Source organism: Bos javanicus, chromosome 9, assembly GCF_032452875.1.
Source record: "Bos javanicus breed banteng chromosome 9, ARS-OSU_banteng_1.0, whole genome shotgun sequence".
In the NCBI taxonomy this organism is placed as follows: Eukaryota; Metazoa; Chordata; class Mammalia; order Artiodactyla; family Bovidae; genus Bos; species Bos javanicus.
The window spans coordinates 58,511,387-58,528,178 of record NC_083876.1 but is presented as its reverse complement, the minus strand read 5'-3'; the positions used below and the strand labels follow the sequence as shown (position 1 = coordinate 58,528,178).

General features: G+C 39.1%; 1 long non-coding RNA gene across 3 annotated transcripts in view; it reads right to left on the bottom strand.

The window, feature by feature from the left end:
- LOC133253943 (uncharacterized) overlaps window positions 1–16,792 on the bottom strand; it is a 259,624-nt gene that overhangs the window by 197,580 nt on the left and 45,252 nt on the right. For all 3 annotated transcript variants that reach the window (XR_009738504.1, XR_009738503.1, XR_009738505.1), the window contains exons 2-3: window positions 4,270–4,456; window positions 1,666–1,724 (exon numbers count right to left, since the gene is read on the bottom strand). This is a non-coding gene — a long non-coding RNA (uncharacterized LOC133253943). The remainder of the gene's footprint in view (window positions 1–1,665; window positions 1,725–4,269; window positions 4,457–16,792) is intronic.

The following is a 16,792-nucleotide window of genomic DNA, read 5'->3' as shown; positions in this document are numbered from 1 at the left end:
TTTCCCCCAGCCTCTGGTAGCAACATCCTTACTCCTATGCTTTACCCAGGTTGTGGGTGATTAGATCCAGGTGGACTTGGAATGAGCTTTGTGTGGGTGCATGTGTGGGTGCTAAGTCACTTTCAACTCTATGCGATCCTATGGACTGCAGCCCACCAGCCTCCTCTGTCCATGGGATTCTCCAGGCAAGAATACTGGCATAGGTTGCCATGCCCTCCTCCACAGGATCTTCCTGACCCAGGGATCGAACTCCTGTCTCAGGCATCTGCTTCTTTGGCAGACAGACACTTTACCACTAGCACCACCTGGGAAGCCCCAGCCCTGTGTATCTATCCTCTAAGATAACCAGAAGGTGAATAGTTAGGAAGAATTGTGGGAAAAGATCATGGAATAAAGTTGAAAGCAGTTTCCATGAAGCTCTTTTATTATGCCTTTGCTTTTTGTTCAGGCTGATTATACCTATAGCAGAGAGCACTGTTAGAAGCAGAGTGCAGCTATTTGAAGAGCTTTTGTATGAAGACAAGCTGCAATCAGAATCCTGAATTGATTCCGACTTGATCAATAACCAACTGTGTGAGCTGGTGGAAGCCATTTTAATCTGTCTCTGCTTTTCCCTCATGGATAAGATGAGAATAGCAATATCTCCTCTAATGGAGTAAATTCATTATAGGAAGTGTCCATCCTCCTGACGCCCTTCCTTCCTTGCCTTGTGTGTGCACTGTGTGTGCATGTGGACAGAGGTACTTGCAAAAACAATCATCAAGTGTTTAGTACGGTTGGATGCTGTGCTGTGGGCTTTATATACATCATCACATTTAATCCTCAAAACAACCCTATAATGTAAGTTCTCTTTTTATATTGTTTTCACAGAAGGAAGCCAAGGACTTAAAGAAATGAAATAAATTTCCCCAAAACACACAGCTAAGGATCTTAGTAACTGACTCCAGGATATACATTCTTAATCACCTTATTTTGATGCAAACAGACTTGCTATTTTGGGAAATGCAATGTATTTTATATATGTGCATGTCTTGGACAGGTTTAGTAAAAAAAGACTTGTCCATTGTGCAGAGTATCATTATCTCTACTGTGTTCACTGAATATGTACAAAACAGGGACAAATAAATTTGAAGAGTTCCTCTTAAGCAAATCAGATAAAGATAAATCTATGATGGACAAATTGACCTTTGTGGTATAACCATCCATGGGCTGTTCACAGCCTGAACCATGATTTGAGCACCCCCTAGACTGTCCTTCATCAGCAGACTCCTTCCCAAGCCAGGTTGAGTAATCATTGCCATTGGTGTTTTTTACAATCTTAAAAACTCTAGAAAAATCTGATTCTGTGGGACTTCCTGGTGGTTCAGTGGCTAAGATCCATGCTCCCAATGCTGGGGACCCAAGTTCTGTCCCTGGTTGGGGAACTACATCCCACATGCCACAACTAAGACCTGGCTCAGCCAAATAAATAAATTTTAAAAGTTAAAAAGAAAACCAATGATGCTGCAGTTATGTGATTGCCACAAATCTTCAAGTGATTTGTGGGACTTATCTGATATGAGCAGAAGTTTTCCATCCCAAGGACCATGTGGGAGTAAGAGAAGGAATCTGGAGCTGATGGGGTGCGGGTGGGGTGGAGAAAGGAATAAAAATGCTCCCACTTACAGGACAGTGTCTGTCAATCTGTGGTCATGGTCAGATGGCTGGATGCCTGAGGATGCACACTGCCAAGAAAATAGCATAATAAGGAAAATGTGAACATGAAGACATCCCTGGAAGTAATTATATTTATAAAAGTTGACTGAGAACTGAGCAAGTCTAAATATCACAGATAACATAAGAAAGAACTCACCTTGGGACTTCCTCTGAATTGCCCAATGAATTCGAAGTGGACTTCAGGAACACTGCCCTCTGACCCCAGAGTTAGAGACCTCGTCACTCTTGGCTTTTTAGCTGCCTGCATAGGTCATTCTGAGCTACCTGTTCTGCAGGGTTCTTGTGATGTTTAGAAATATCCTTTGTAAAATGTTATATCCAAGTCAGTATTCAACAAATGGTTCATTCATGTTGCTAAATTTCTGCGATACAGGTTTGCTTTTGCATTTAGGGGGCACTCTAATTAAAAATAAACTCTCCTCTTGTGTGCACTCCCTTGCCCTCTCCAGAAGTGACTGGCATTCCTAATCCATATGGGAGAAACTGGGAGAAAAGAGAGGGCTCGGAGTGCACACTAGGTCAGGCTTGTATGTAGTTCAGTTCTGCCAGCTACTTTTGCAAGGGTGAACGCTTGCCTACTATGTCTTCCCCATATGAATATAGGGAACAATCCAGCCAGGTGGTAGATATTAAATACTTTAGCTAAGAATAATACCCAGATTCTGAGATTTGAACACCCATTATCAAGAGGTTCAAAGCACTGATTTATCCCAGTCCCTGCTCCCCTTCAAGCTATGTAAGGAGCTCTAAGGATGAGCAATCCGAGGACCAGTGTCTTTTCTCCTGTTCATTGCTCTCCAACAAGATCTTAAGTTGATAAGGCCATCCTGAAAAGGCAAGATCAGCTGTTGACAGGGTAGCAGGTACATTTGTCAACTGCTTTTGTTTGCTGAGTCAGGGATTGCCATGGTTTTAAAATTTTTTTTCCCTATGATAGAACTTATTTTTTGGTTTCTTAATATTTAGGGGATGGTGATCTACTTTTGACAGCATTTTCTTTTATGGGACCTGAAGCAAGTGCTTAACCTTTTCCCCAAGTTTCCAAACTTGTGTCTTTTCAATAAATTGTATATATTATGCAATGAAATGCAAAAGGATTTTCTTATTGCCGCTTGTTCCCAAATACTAGCATATGCCTAATTAATATGGGTATATTCCATAAATCATAGGTGCCAAGGAAAAACGATGTAACCAGGGAAAACTTTACAGAGAATATCAATCAGATCCTGGTACTTGTCATTTAAGTAGAGCACAATTCTCTCAAGGTTTACCAGCCTCTCTCCCAGCACCGGCCACAGTATTTAGAACCATTAACTCCTTGTGCTCTCAATCCTCAGAATAAATGAACTTCATCTTACTCTCCTTCTCTTTTTTAATTATTCCTGTTTTTTTTTTTTTTTTTTTTGTGGGGCGGGGGTGAGGATTTTTACACTGTTTTCCAAGTCAAAAAGTAAGTTCAACAAAGGGAACGTGATTAAAAAAAAAAAATCAATGCATCGTCCTTATTTGGCAGCGCTTAGTTTGGCTAATTACTAGGTCCAGGTAGGAAGCACAGCTAATGGGGCTTAGCAACAGATGGGGAGCCGGTACAAAGCTGTGGGTTCTTCCTCTGCCTGCGCTGTGACTTCCTGCGGGGTTGAACAAGTCATTCAACCTGTTTTTGATTCACTTCCCTTTCACTAAATTATGGATAATAATGCCTACTAGGGATGTCAGACATTGTTGAGAAGAATAGTTCATAGGAAGATCACAAAGCACTTTCAAAGGGTTGAAACGCTCTATAGGCAGAGGCGCCGCAGAATCCAGCTGCATGGGAGGTGACGCCCCTTTCAGTCAGGTCCTCTGTTTCCCGTTTAAAACCAAAATGAATGCAAATCTGAAAGTGACTTTGCATTTGCCATGCATCCCCTCTGCCTCTCAGGCATTCTATCACTAACTGATTGTAACTATGCAAATGATACCGTTATCGGTGGCACACACTGGCGCGTCTGTACTGCGGCACCAGCAGTTTAAAATGCTTGATGAATCCGAGGCTGATTGGCAGCTCCAAACTTATCTGTGACCTAATTTGTGGTAAGGAAGTACATGCTGATGTGGATAAGGGCAAAACCAATGACAGCAGGCTTTCTTTGAGGTTTGAAAAGATTTGAGGTTTGGTTGCCACGATGTAAAAAAAAAAATATATATATATATTAAATCATAGTTTTAAAAGTCTGTATCTGGAATCTGGATTGAAAGCAAAATTCACTAAATGCACCAAGAATTTTGAAGCTCTAGAGAGTTTCCCAGAGTAACAGTAATCCTGAGATAAAGAAAGGGACCTGTTTCGGCTGCAGCTGAAATGATTGCAGAGGAATGATGGGTGGTGATGATTTCCTGTTGTGACAGAGAAGAGAAATCTGCTTGTCCCCATGGCAAAGAATCCACAGATTCACTTTAGTAACCCCTGGGTGCTTTAAGGGCTGGATCTAGTGTTCATATAGAAACATACACATTTAAATAAGCCAACTATTAGATGACTTAGGGCTGAGAAGGAAATCTGAGGACACTAACCTTTATTGATTGCTTTCTGGGTTGACAATGTTGTCATGTTTTATAGACCGTGTTATTGAGTCCCACAGAGGTCAAGTGACTTGCCCAAGTTCACCGAGCTGGTGGAGTTGTGAGAAAACACACAGCCTCTGCTCTTTTCACTCTCCTGGGCTGTCTCTAGGAGACGTTGTCTGGATCTGTGTTCCAACTGTGGAGAGAGAGAGACCTGCTGACCTGGATAGCACCCCAGGCCAGAATACAAGGGGAAATCCTTTGGTAGACTTGCCCAGTCGCCTGCTGTTTGGAGCTCAGTGAATTTGTCTCATGGGAAGCTCAGTTGTCTCCCTTCCTCTGAGCCACCTCTTCTCTGACTGGTCCCGCCAGCTCTTGCTGTTACTACATCCCAGTGATCAACAGCTATTTTATGTTTCCTCCCATTGTGCTTCACTGCACCTTTGTAGTCCTCGTGCCCACCTTCTGCGTGCAGCTCACCTTCATGTTATTGAAGGGCGGTTGTGTTTGTGGCCCGTTATTATGTTCTTGAACAGCCCCTATGAAGTGGAACTTAAAGCCGCCAGTTAGTAGGGGAACGCACATTAACCATCACTTCTCTCCCTCTCTCTCACTCTCACTAGGACCTTTATGATTGTTGTATATTTAGAACTTCAAACCCAAAGTCTGTTTGTTGCTTTTTAAATCACTGGTTAAAATGCCATCTAGCTAACATTAATTGAGCATTTATTATCAGCAAGATACTATAGTAAATGAGTTACATAATTACTTCACTTATATCACAAAATCACCCAAGGAGGCAGCTTTTGGTATTAAATCCATTTTACAGAACAAGTGACTGAGGTTTATGATGATGAAAGAGACTGCATAAGATCACAGAACCATTTCCCTGAAGCATTAGGTCTTAATCTCAGATTTTATTCACAGCAAAGTCTTGAATCTACTAAAATCTTAACTTCCTTCAGTTCCTAACTTTACATATTTTGTGCATCTCTATATGTTAATTTAGAACCTAGATCTGTTCTACCTCTATATCCATAGTATTTGGCACAGTACTCACCATGAATCCTTAAAATTAGTGCATCTTTATTGTGAGTGAAGTGAGTGAAAATCACTCAGTCATTTCCGACTCTTTGTGATCACATGGACTATACAGTCCATGGAATTCTCCAGGCCAGAATACTGGAGTGGATAGCCTTTCTCTTCTTCAGGGGATCTTCCCAACCCAGGGATTGAACCCAGGTCTCCTGCATTGCAGGTAGATTCTTTACCAGCTGAGCCACAAGGAAAGCTCTTTATTGTAATAGATGAGAATCAAAATGCAAGCATTACATTTACCATCCCAAATCTGATACTGATTTGTTTAGTCAATTTACAAAATGTGGACCAAATACTGTGTTGTTTTCTACTTTTTCCAAAAATGCCTGTGGAAGTACCCTAATCAATCTTTCTGGAATCAGAAAACTTGATTCTAATATCTAACGAGCTCAGATTCTCACTGTGTAGATTTAAATTTAAATCTACAATTTAAATCTGCTCAATGGTACTTAGGTCAGCACAGAGAAGGCTACAATGGTACTGACATGCATACATGAACCAGAGTGTGCTTGATAGAGCAGAGCTGTCAGACTAGAAGTAATGCACCAAGATGCACATTCTGGGCAACAATAATTATGCTCCCATGGGTATTCTTAGTGCTATGTTAAAACCCTCTCCGATAGCACTTGAAGCTTTCATAAAAGAGTTAAATGTTTTGAATGGCTGGAATCGTAGGCGTGAGTTGACAGGAAGGTAAGAAAGAGATAAGTAACTCAAAAATTACTCCATTTTGAGTATTAAGTTTCAATAGCATTTCATAAATATCGGATTGTACTATCTTCAAAAGAGTTGTTTTTCTGCAATTGCTCGAATCCAACAACCAGCTCTGAAACTTACATATTTTGCACATTTTAATTAGTCAAAACGTCTCTTACTTACTGAAAAGTCGAAGCCAAAGCAAAGATCTAGCTATTGGGAGTGGAGAAGCATTACTGAATAATGTTTTGTCTTATAAACATAACTTATTGTTTTGAGCTAAGAAGTGTTTATATAATAGTGGCCTACAGTATGCCTAAGCAATAAGGCATGATTGGATTCTCCCACTGCCTGCTGCCTGGGGTCCATTGTTGGGGAATTTTATAATCACAGCAACTTCCAAATATATTACCCTAACTTGCTGTTCCTTTCCCACATTATGATAATCACCTGGGTTGTTCATTTTATATCTGTTAAAAAAAATTCCCTTGTCTCTTAAGTCAAGCAACTTCATATCAAATATTTGCAGGCCTAAACAATTAAAAGAAAGAACAAAGATCATAGTGTGCATATTCTGCTTTGGGTATTGCAAGCTTTTGTTTCATTATTTCTCGCCCTCAGCTCCTCCCTCCAGGGATTTTGTCCCTCTTGTATCAAAATTTCTTTCACCTCAGTCTGCAGTAACACTTTCTTCTTTTATTTTAGATTTTTAAAAAGCTATCTCAGGAATTTTGGTGTAGCTCCTGATTCAGCTGCATTGATGGTAATTGAGAGGGGAATACAAACTGAACTCAAGTGCAGCTCCACTTAAATTTACTTCCCTTGAGAGAAGAATTTCCAAAGCTGCCAGTCCAAAGGATTCTATAAAATTTGTGTTTGTAAGAGCAGCCCTTCATTCTATTTTATTCTTTTTGAAATGATCCAGAGTACTATGAAAATAATCACCGATTCCAAAGGGGGTGGGTGAAGTTTGTCTGTGGTTAAGAAAAAACTAATGGGCCTTGAGAACCTTCCTTTTTGTTTAAAAATAAACACTGGTATCTCTGAATAAAATATAGTGAGTGCACAGTTATTCTGTTTATAGACCTTTCTACAGGGACTTTGTTCGCATGGAGACAATCTGTGAAGATCATTGCTCCCTTTTATTTAAAGATGATGGGTCTCTTCTGTTTCCTTTATATCTATATTTCTATATCTGTGGTTTAGATGACACATTACAGAGCTAGAGTTTGCTATAGATATTCATATTGGTCGCGACGGATAAAGACATAAATAAATTAAGTCTGAGGGATGACCAGTGGCCCCTCAGGAGGGTTTCTTGGTTTTTTGTACTGTGTACTCTTGGATAAGATGTGACCATACTGACACATTAGAAATCATTTTGAGTGCCAAACTATGTCATCATTTTGTTCATGCTCAGTCATGTCCAACTCTTTGGGACCCCACAGACTGTTTAATTTTGCAGGAGTTTATTGACATGATAGTTACCTGTAAGGTTCTGGGATTGGTAACTGGATAAAGAAAACTGAGGAATAGATTTCTAAATAAGCTAGTATCCCGAGTATATGAAGTAAGGACGAGATAAGTGAGAATGTCAATATATTTGCATGCTCAGATTAGCTAGACATGCAGAAACCATTCTTATGAGGGAAACCTTCATGGTAGATGTTACATTTCAAAAACACTTTGAATGAAAGTAGAATTGGTGAGGTGAAAATTGGCAGGGTAGGCCCACATGGGATTTAAGTAAAAGGCAAAAATTAGAAAATATTAGCTAGAAACTTTGGAGAAAGTATGCTGTTTTAAAGTATTACATTTTTCCTGAAGGTCTTAATTTTGTACTTAATCCCCCTCTTGCTCTCCTTGAGAGGGAGTTGCATTAATATGGAGTTTTGTAAACCTGAGGAAATTGAGGATGGTCTTGTAGGTGAAAACTATCAGAGAACACTTGTTAGTCTAAGAGTAGCAGAAATCACTTCACCCGCCTTTTGATCACTCCAGCTCCTTTTTTCTTGCTTTCCTGTTTTCCCAGGAATATCATGTCAAAGTAATTTAACATTTTCTTGAGCTCTTTTTCCTACTATCATTTCCTTTATTCACTGGGGTACAACTCTAATCTTCTGGTGTTAATTTGCCTTTGACCACTTCTCAGTCATTAAGTCATTTTTAACCTACTAGGTTATATGATATATTGAATTACTCTAATCACTTTTTTTAGGCTCTCCTACTTCTCAGGGGCACTTGGCTCCAAGTTGGAAGCCTCTATGTTTTCTTTTGTTTCCATCTTTACATTGGAGGAGGTAGAGATTACTATATAGCAAGTAAATTAATAAATAAATACTTTAAAATTATCATATTTCTTTTCAACAATGGTTTTCCTTTACATTTTCCCTTATTTGTTAGTGCTGGACACAGTTTGGGTTGGTGTTAACAGGAAAGGGAGCCTCTCCTATACTCTTGACAAATATTGTGCCCTTGAGGTTCATGACATTTATGAGGAGAGGTGGGAGAGCCCATATAATTATGGCAGCGCCGGAGAAATCAAGGGCAAAGTTGAGATTGAGTCAAAACCAGACCAGGAAGACACTCTCAGAAAAAGAAAGGGACCTCACTGAAAATAGTCCGAATCTCAGACTAACTAGAAAAGATGTTGTGATGTGCCGATCTGACCAGCCTTCAAGACTGTGGTCCTTATTCTTCAAGCTCCAGAGAATGTTGGTTGCTCACAATTTATGGCCAGTTCCCTCTCTGGGCACCTTCCTTGGCAAAAAGCAGCAGCTTTGACTAATATTACACCCTTTTTACGAGAGCAGCTCACACCCAATGATCAGATGATATGAATCAGTATTTCAAAATCTGTTTTTCAGGGAACCCTAAACTCTGGCATTTATGTTCCAAAATTCATATGTGATAATATGTTACATTATAAATCATAGTAAGCTGTGCCTCGCTTTCACATAAGTTGTAAAGTAGGATTTAAAGCCTGAACATACATAAAAGCTTTCCTGCAAGACCATGAACATACATAAAGCATGGCCATACATAAAGCCTTTCCTGTAAGACCATAAAGCAGTAATGCCCCACACTTCAGGGCAGGGAGTATAGTAATATCAACATTGAGTACCATAACCCCATCACTGTTCAAATTGATAAGGCAATGTATGGAGTCCTAGCCCAAAGCAAGAAGTGACTCTTCCAGCTGAGAAGGCTTTAAATCCTCTCAGAGAGCATGCTGATCCCAGTGAGAACTGAAAGAAACCACATGACTTTAACACAGAGCACTTGGTCTACAGTCAATGAAGCATGGCATCCCAGAGACTCTCAGCACAGGACAGCCTTCTGGAGGAAGGAAAGTCTGCCACAGGGACAGATGAGTAATTACCTCACAAAGACTGTACTTTGATCAGGGACACATTTAGAAGATTAAGATATTGTGTCACCAAGTGACCTAAGAAAACTTAGTTATGTGCAACTGTTAGGATATTTTAGGTGATCATGTAGCTGCCACTTCCTATACTTCCTAACCAAGCAATAATGTAAGCAAGTGTCAGATCAAATTCAACCACCCACAGAGACACATATTAAACAATCATGTGTTGGCAAATAGGTGTAAAACATTTTAAACAACTTACTCTATAAGAAAAACGAAACCTCAGTCTCCTATATTTGTAGGTTCTTCTATCATAGTTTGCATCGGACGGTCAGTTGAAGCAGATATGAGAAGTATTCTGGAGACCAGTGGCTGGACACAGGACCATTTAAAGATCAAGCCTCAGGCATCATCCTTGTGGCTATGCTTTAAAGGGCTTGTTAGACTGTTATATTCTGTTCATGAGAGAATAGTTTGTCTCTGAAATAAAGCCAATCCACATATCTGAATAGCATTAATTTTACTAGGGAAAAATGATTTCCAAAACCCATGAACATGCATGTCAAAGTCACTAATTTTACCAATGAAAATTCTTCTTTGAAAATGGATTAAGCTAAACAGCTAAGCCTATGTTGCTCAAAGTTATGAAATGCTGGTCATTATATTAATTTGAACCATAGGAAATGGATGATATTCAAATATGTTTGATCAACAAAAATGGCACCTGTTTAGATATTGACTACTCCTTGGAGTGAATTTATGATTAAGAGAACTGACCATATCCAAATAGCTGACACATACATAACCTATGGCGATTTATTTTTAAGTAAATTCTAGTACTCCTGTAAAATAATAATAAGGGCATTGGAGTGCAGAAAAGATGTTCTTGATAGTCTATTTCTTGTAGGAGATCTAGGAAGTAGAAAACCAGAAGAAGAGTAAAATTGAACCACAGCCATTTGCCTAGCCATGCACTGGTAACCATCACTTGTCGGTGAGAAGAAACAGAAAATGACCAGAAATCACACCCAATCTCTAGAGTTTATTGTATGTAAGTACTATTCTCTTTAGAGATAGTGGGATGAATCAGTCTCAACACTTTCTTTGATTATCTCCATTAAGTCCCAAGTTAAAGGAGCCCTTCTCAGTACTTTTCTGGGTAGACAGGTGGATCTATCTGACTAATCCAATAAGAGCCTCCATTCCAGCCCCTGAACCTCAAAGATTCATTTGTGGCTTTCTTGTTTGTTTGGATGTAGAATAGTTTACACCATAGAACAGTTAAAAAAAAAAAAAAGAAAAAAGTCAAAGGCCTATGGTTTAGAGAATTTAAGAGTTAATACTTTTTCTTAAGAACATCAAACTGTATTTTTGAACTGTAATTACAGATATAATAAAAAGTCCATCAATAAAGTAGACATAACAAGACTCACAAGACCACCATTTATTGATTTTGTAAGCATTACACTAGTATATTTGATGTGTTTTGTGTCTCTGAGTATTACTGATTCAAGAATCTGTTGAAGGTTGGAGAAATGCTAAATCAATCTTGAAGAGTATGACATTTGTACAGAGTGATTGGCCTTTGAACATCATTTATATCTCAGAAAGAAATACATTTTAGTACTAATGGCTAAGGATTGGATAGATATGTATCTATATAAAAATATTTCTAACAAAAAGCCATCTAAGGGAACATTAAAATCATACATTTTGGAAAGGAGCGACTTCCAAAGAAATAGCACTGCTTTTCAAATATCTCTTTGGTGCTTATTTTTGGCATTAATTAGTCTCAATAAAAACATGAATAATTATAATAATCTAAGTACCTGGTTTTTTCAACATATTTTTCTCAAACTCTGAGTAAAGATCTCTGAGTAGAGATTATGAGAATCATAATTATTCTTATCTTTTTTTTCATAATTGCTTTCTGGGGATATAGTTTTCTCTGAAAGATTTTGAAACTAAAACTCAGAGATATTAAAGAAACTGGTGAAGGACACAAGATCTTAGTGATTTTTTTTTTTTAGTTGCTTGGATAAATAAGCAGTCTTTCATGGCTCAACCCCTTTGGGCTGCAAGAAAATATTCAAATAAGGGGCAAAACCCAAATATTTTTTGAGCAACATTTATGTATTAGGCACATTTTCAAATACATTTTAAACTGCTTATTATTTCTCATTTTGTCAATATTGATGTTGTGATTCAGTGTAATTCAGTTAACCTGCCTAAGTTTTTAGGATGGCTGGGAACTTCACATTACGATCTACTTGTGTCTGACTCCAGAGTCCATGCCCATTGCATTGATTTAAAATATCCCTTGCTGAATAAATAAACCGTGTCACCAGTTGCTTCTGTATACTAATGTCACTCCTGTGTTTTTTTGTTTTGTTTTTTTCTCTCCCAAGACACCACTTAGCTAAAGTAATATCTATTGTGATATTTGACTCTCCTGCTCTGCTTCTTCCATAATGACGTTCAAAGGGTGAGTGATAGGCACGGATGTGTAGAGATATCAAAAGTCAGTGGATTATTTGTGGGGCTGCCTAAAGACTGCCTTCTCCACTTCTCCAGATAGGTTGCACGTGGTTTCGGTGTTAAATGGACTTGGGGTGGTAGAAGCTGTCAGCATCTCTCATCAGGGCACACAGCCTTCAGCCTCACATTATCCGGACTGCTCTCAGGACCCTAAAGGCCACGACCCGCTGTGGAGCCATTTGAGAGCATAAGTTGGCCTTTGGCTTCACACAGTAAGGGATTTGTTCTGTGTTCTCCATTTAACCCTTCCGTGTAGCTGCACTGATGTGGTCTACCAACTTCAGGAGGGAAGAGGGCACTCAACTACTTTAAGATGCTTTAAGAGCGGTGCTGCCCACCCAGGGGAGATTCAAATTAGCCAAACCACTATTAGCCAAACCACTATCTCCTCCTCCTTCCTCCCACTTTTTTTAATACCAAAGAAGATTATTTTTCCTTTTCCAATTTCTTATTACCTTTTTTCTGTACTTTCCCCATGACTGTATTTACTTTTTCATTTATTTTTGCTTAAATATTGTGGATGAGATTTTGCTTTTAAAGTGCTATAGAAATTAATGAGTGGGAAAAGAAGTACTCAATTATTTTCTCTTCTAATACAACGACAAAGATCCTAACAAAACCTTTCTCTTTGACACAGTGTAATGAAAAGAAAGAAGCCTTTAAAGTCAGGCAAAACGGAGGTTTGAATGCTGCCTCTGCCACTTAAGATGCAACATCTCAGGCTATCAAGTTTTATTATTTCTAAAATGGGGAAAGCTATTTGCTTTATGGGGCTTCCCTGGTGGCTCAGAGGTTATACCATCTGCCTCCAATGCGGGAGACCTGGGTTCGATCCCTGGGTCGGGAAGATCCCCTGGAGAAGAAAATGGTAATGCATTCCAGTATTCTTGCCTGGAGAATATCATGGACGGAGAAGCCTGGTATGCCACAGTCCACGGGGTCGCAAAGAGTCAGATAGGACTGAGCGACTTCACTTTCACTTTCAGTGGCTCACACAGTAAAGAATCTACCTCCAATGTGGGAGATCTGGGTTCTATCCCTGGGTTGGGAAGATCCCCTAGAGAACGGAATGACTATCCTTCTCCAGTATTCTTGCCTGGAGAATCCCCATGGACAGAGGAACCTGGTGGGCTACAGTCCATGGGGTCACAAAGAGTTGGATATGATTGAGTGACAAATACTTTTATTTTTTCATAGTGATATTTGGAAAAGTTGTGTCATGTGATTTCCTTCCTTAAATCCATCCCCACTTAGTATGAAACACCAGTTTTTCATCATGGTCTATAAGTCTTATGTGATCGGTCAACTACCTTTGTCTTCAAGAACATCTCCAACATAGGACACCTTATTCATCCTGCTCAAGTTACCTCTTTCTTCCTCTTAAGTCCTTGAACCTTCCTGTTTTCTCCTTAGTGAAATGATCTTACCTTTGTGCTTCAAACAACTGGTGCTTCTTAAAAAGTATTTTGCCTTAAATGTAGCTCATTCCACAAGACTTTTTCTTCAAAGACATCCCTCCCCTTACTGACATTCTCTGTTATTTTGCCGTTTATTTTTGACATAATGAAAGACAAGACCAGAGAGAGACAGATAGGAGCTAGGTCATAGTAGGTCTTATTCTCTATGGGAGGCTAAAGAATTCTTTATTTTCCTTTTATCTTTCTTTTCATCCCCAACAATTAGAAGTTGAAGGACTTTGAATAAATAAATACCAGTCAGATTTATACAATATATCCTGTATAAGACTTCTGCATGGCTGTGGTAGTGGTAGGGCAGATAAAGCAGAGAGTATGGAACCAGACATTTGAAAAATGCAGACATGGTAGAATTTGGTAATTTCTTTGAACAAGGAGAGATAACAGCATTGGGAAAAAAATTTTAATCATGAATTGTTGAATACTTACAGAATTCTATTTATTTCTATGGTTGACTTAAAATTAAGTTTTAATGACTGATTATCTCTAAAAGAGAGAGTCATAGTTCATTACCTATCTGGGCATGAGCTTTTTGTATTTCAAATATCAGCTTTAGGACTAATTTTAAGGATATATAGGGATTCATATAAGCATTTTAAACTGATATAAGATCATATTATTTCAAATAACCCCACAAACTCAGCTTGAGTCATGTTTCAGATTCATGACTTCACATTAATTTAAAACTCTATTATTTCCCTTCAAAGAACAACTATTTAATAACTCATTACTAAGTTCTAAGGCCAATGGTACTCTTCAGAAGTCTCTACATACAATGGAGGCTATTATGACATAAATGCTTTAAAAATTTTCTGATGTTTACTGCTTATATTTTAACTCTTTATCTAATTATTTCTTTCCAAAAATTATAAGAAAACATAAGAGAAAAATAAACACACAAATCTATAAATGAACTAATGAGAAAAAATTCAACATTGAAAGAGATACACAATCCAAATTATCCCAATACTCCTTTTCACTCTATTTCTAATTTTGGACTATTCCCCTATTGGCTTCACAGGTTCTGTTCTGGAGGTGATTATGAGTGAGACCACCTGACCTGCCTCCTGAGAAATCTGTATGCAGGTCAAGAAGCAACTGTTAGAAATGGCATGGGACAACAGACTGGATGCAAATCAGGAAAGGAGTACATCAAGGCTATATATTGTCACCCTGCTTATTTAACTTACATGCAGAGTACATCATGCAAAACGCTGGGCTGGATGAAGCACAAGATGGAATCAGGATTGCCTGCCAGGAGAAATATCAGTAACCTCAGATATGCAGATGACACCACCCTTATGGTAGAAAGTGAAGAGGAACTAAAAAGCCTTTTGATGAAAGTGAAAGAGGAGAGTGAAAAAGTTGGCTTAAAGCTCAACATTCAGAAAATGAAGATCATGGCATCCAGTCCCATCCCTTCATGGCAAATGGATGGGGAAACAATGGAAACAGTGAGAGACTTTACTTTCTTGGGCTCCAAAATGACAGCAGCCATGAAAAAGATGCTTGCTCCTTGGAAGAAAAGTTATGACCAACCTAGACAGCATATTAAAAAGCAGAAATGTGATTCTTCCAGTAGTCATGTATGAATGTGAGAGTTGGACCATAAAGAAAGCTGAGTGCCAAAGAATTGATGCTTTTGAACTGTGGTGTTGGAGAAGACTCTTGAGAGTACCTCGGACTGCAAGGAGATCCAACCAGTCCATCCTAAAGGAGATCAGTCCTGAATGTTCATTGGAAGGACTGATGTTGAAGCTGAAGCTCCAAAACTTTGGCCACCTGATGCGAAGAGCTGACTCATTGGAAAAGACCCTGATGCTGGGAAACATTGAAGGCAGGAGGAGAAGGGGACAACAGAGGATGATGGTTGGATGGCATCACCAATTCAATGGACATGAGTTTGGGTAAACTCCAGGAGTTGGTGATGGACAAGGAGGCCTGGAGTGCTGTAGTCCATTGGGTGGCAAAGAGTCGGACATGATTGAGTGACTGACCTGAATTAAATAGCCATATTCATAGTAGCATTACTTGTATACCCATAGAAGCATTATTTACAATAGCCAAAAGGTGGAAGCAACTCAAGTTTTCTCAAGCATGAATGAACATATAATTAATTCAACCTTGAAAAGAGATGAAACTCTGACATGTGTGATAAGGTAGATGAATCTTGAGGATATTAAGAGAGGTGGAAGAAGCCAGTCACCAAAAGACAAACACTGTGTGATTCTCCTTACATAAGATACCTAGAGCAGTCAAATTCACAGAGGCAGAAAGCAGAATGGTCATGACCAGGAGTAGGAAGAAAGGAGGCTGGAGACTTATTGTTTAGTGGGCCTAGAGTTTTAGTTTTACAAAAAAAAATTCTGGAGATGAATGGTGACAAAAGTTGCACAACAATGGCAATGTACTGAATACCACTGAATTGTATGCTTAAACGTGTTTACGATGGCAACTTTCATGTCATGTGTATCTTGCGACAACTAAACATAATTTTAAAATTTGCATCTCAAAATTATTCTTGTTAGAATGCTTTATAATTCTGGAAGCCCTCGTATAAAGGCCATCCAGAGAGCTACTAGCAGGCTCTTTCTTTCTTAGCAGATTCTCTTCCCCAAAGGAAAATCTGGCTCTGTGGACAAAGGGTCCCCAACTTCAGACATCTATGTCTCCCAGTACTGGGTCTCAACAGACAAAGAAGATTGTTTTAAAATTCTATCCATGAGAAGAGGAAATAAATCAAGTGTTCCTTGTAAATTATCTTTTCTTCGACTTTCCAACTGGAACTTTATTTTCCTTTTCCCATGTCGACTAACACATTTCCCAGTCCTCACCCTCATCACCCACCCCGCAGGATTATGGCTATTTTTGTAGGCATTTTTTCCTTGCATCTCAAAGAATCAATCTCCCCTTTTCTTTCTGCTCCTCTTGCACATTTAGTTCCCCTGAGCTGTGTTCAGCTGTCAGCCTTGGCGATGAGCGGCACCGATTCCCCAAGTTATTAGGGAGCACTCGGAGCATCTCTGCAGCACAGATCCTGACAGTTGAACACACAGGAGCAGCTGGCTCATTGGGGAAAGAGAAGGGAGGGGGTGAGAGCTATTCATTGCAGTGTATTTATAACTTGGCCCTGAAAGCAGGGACGGCGGTATTCAAATAGGAGAGGGTGAAAAGACATTTTATCCTAATTAAAAAGGTAATTAAGTAACACACCAAAGAATTTAAATCAGTGCTCTTGGTTTTTCTGACAGGTCCGATGGTATAACTACCCAGAAACCTTTCTGAAACAACAAATGCTTCTTCTTAAGCTCTGTTGCTTGCTGAGTGGCCATCTATGGATGACAAATTACAGTAA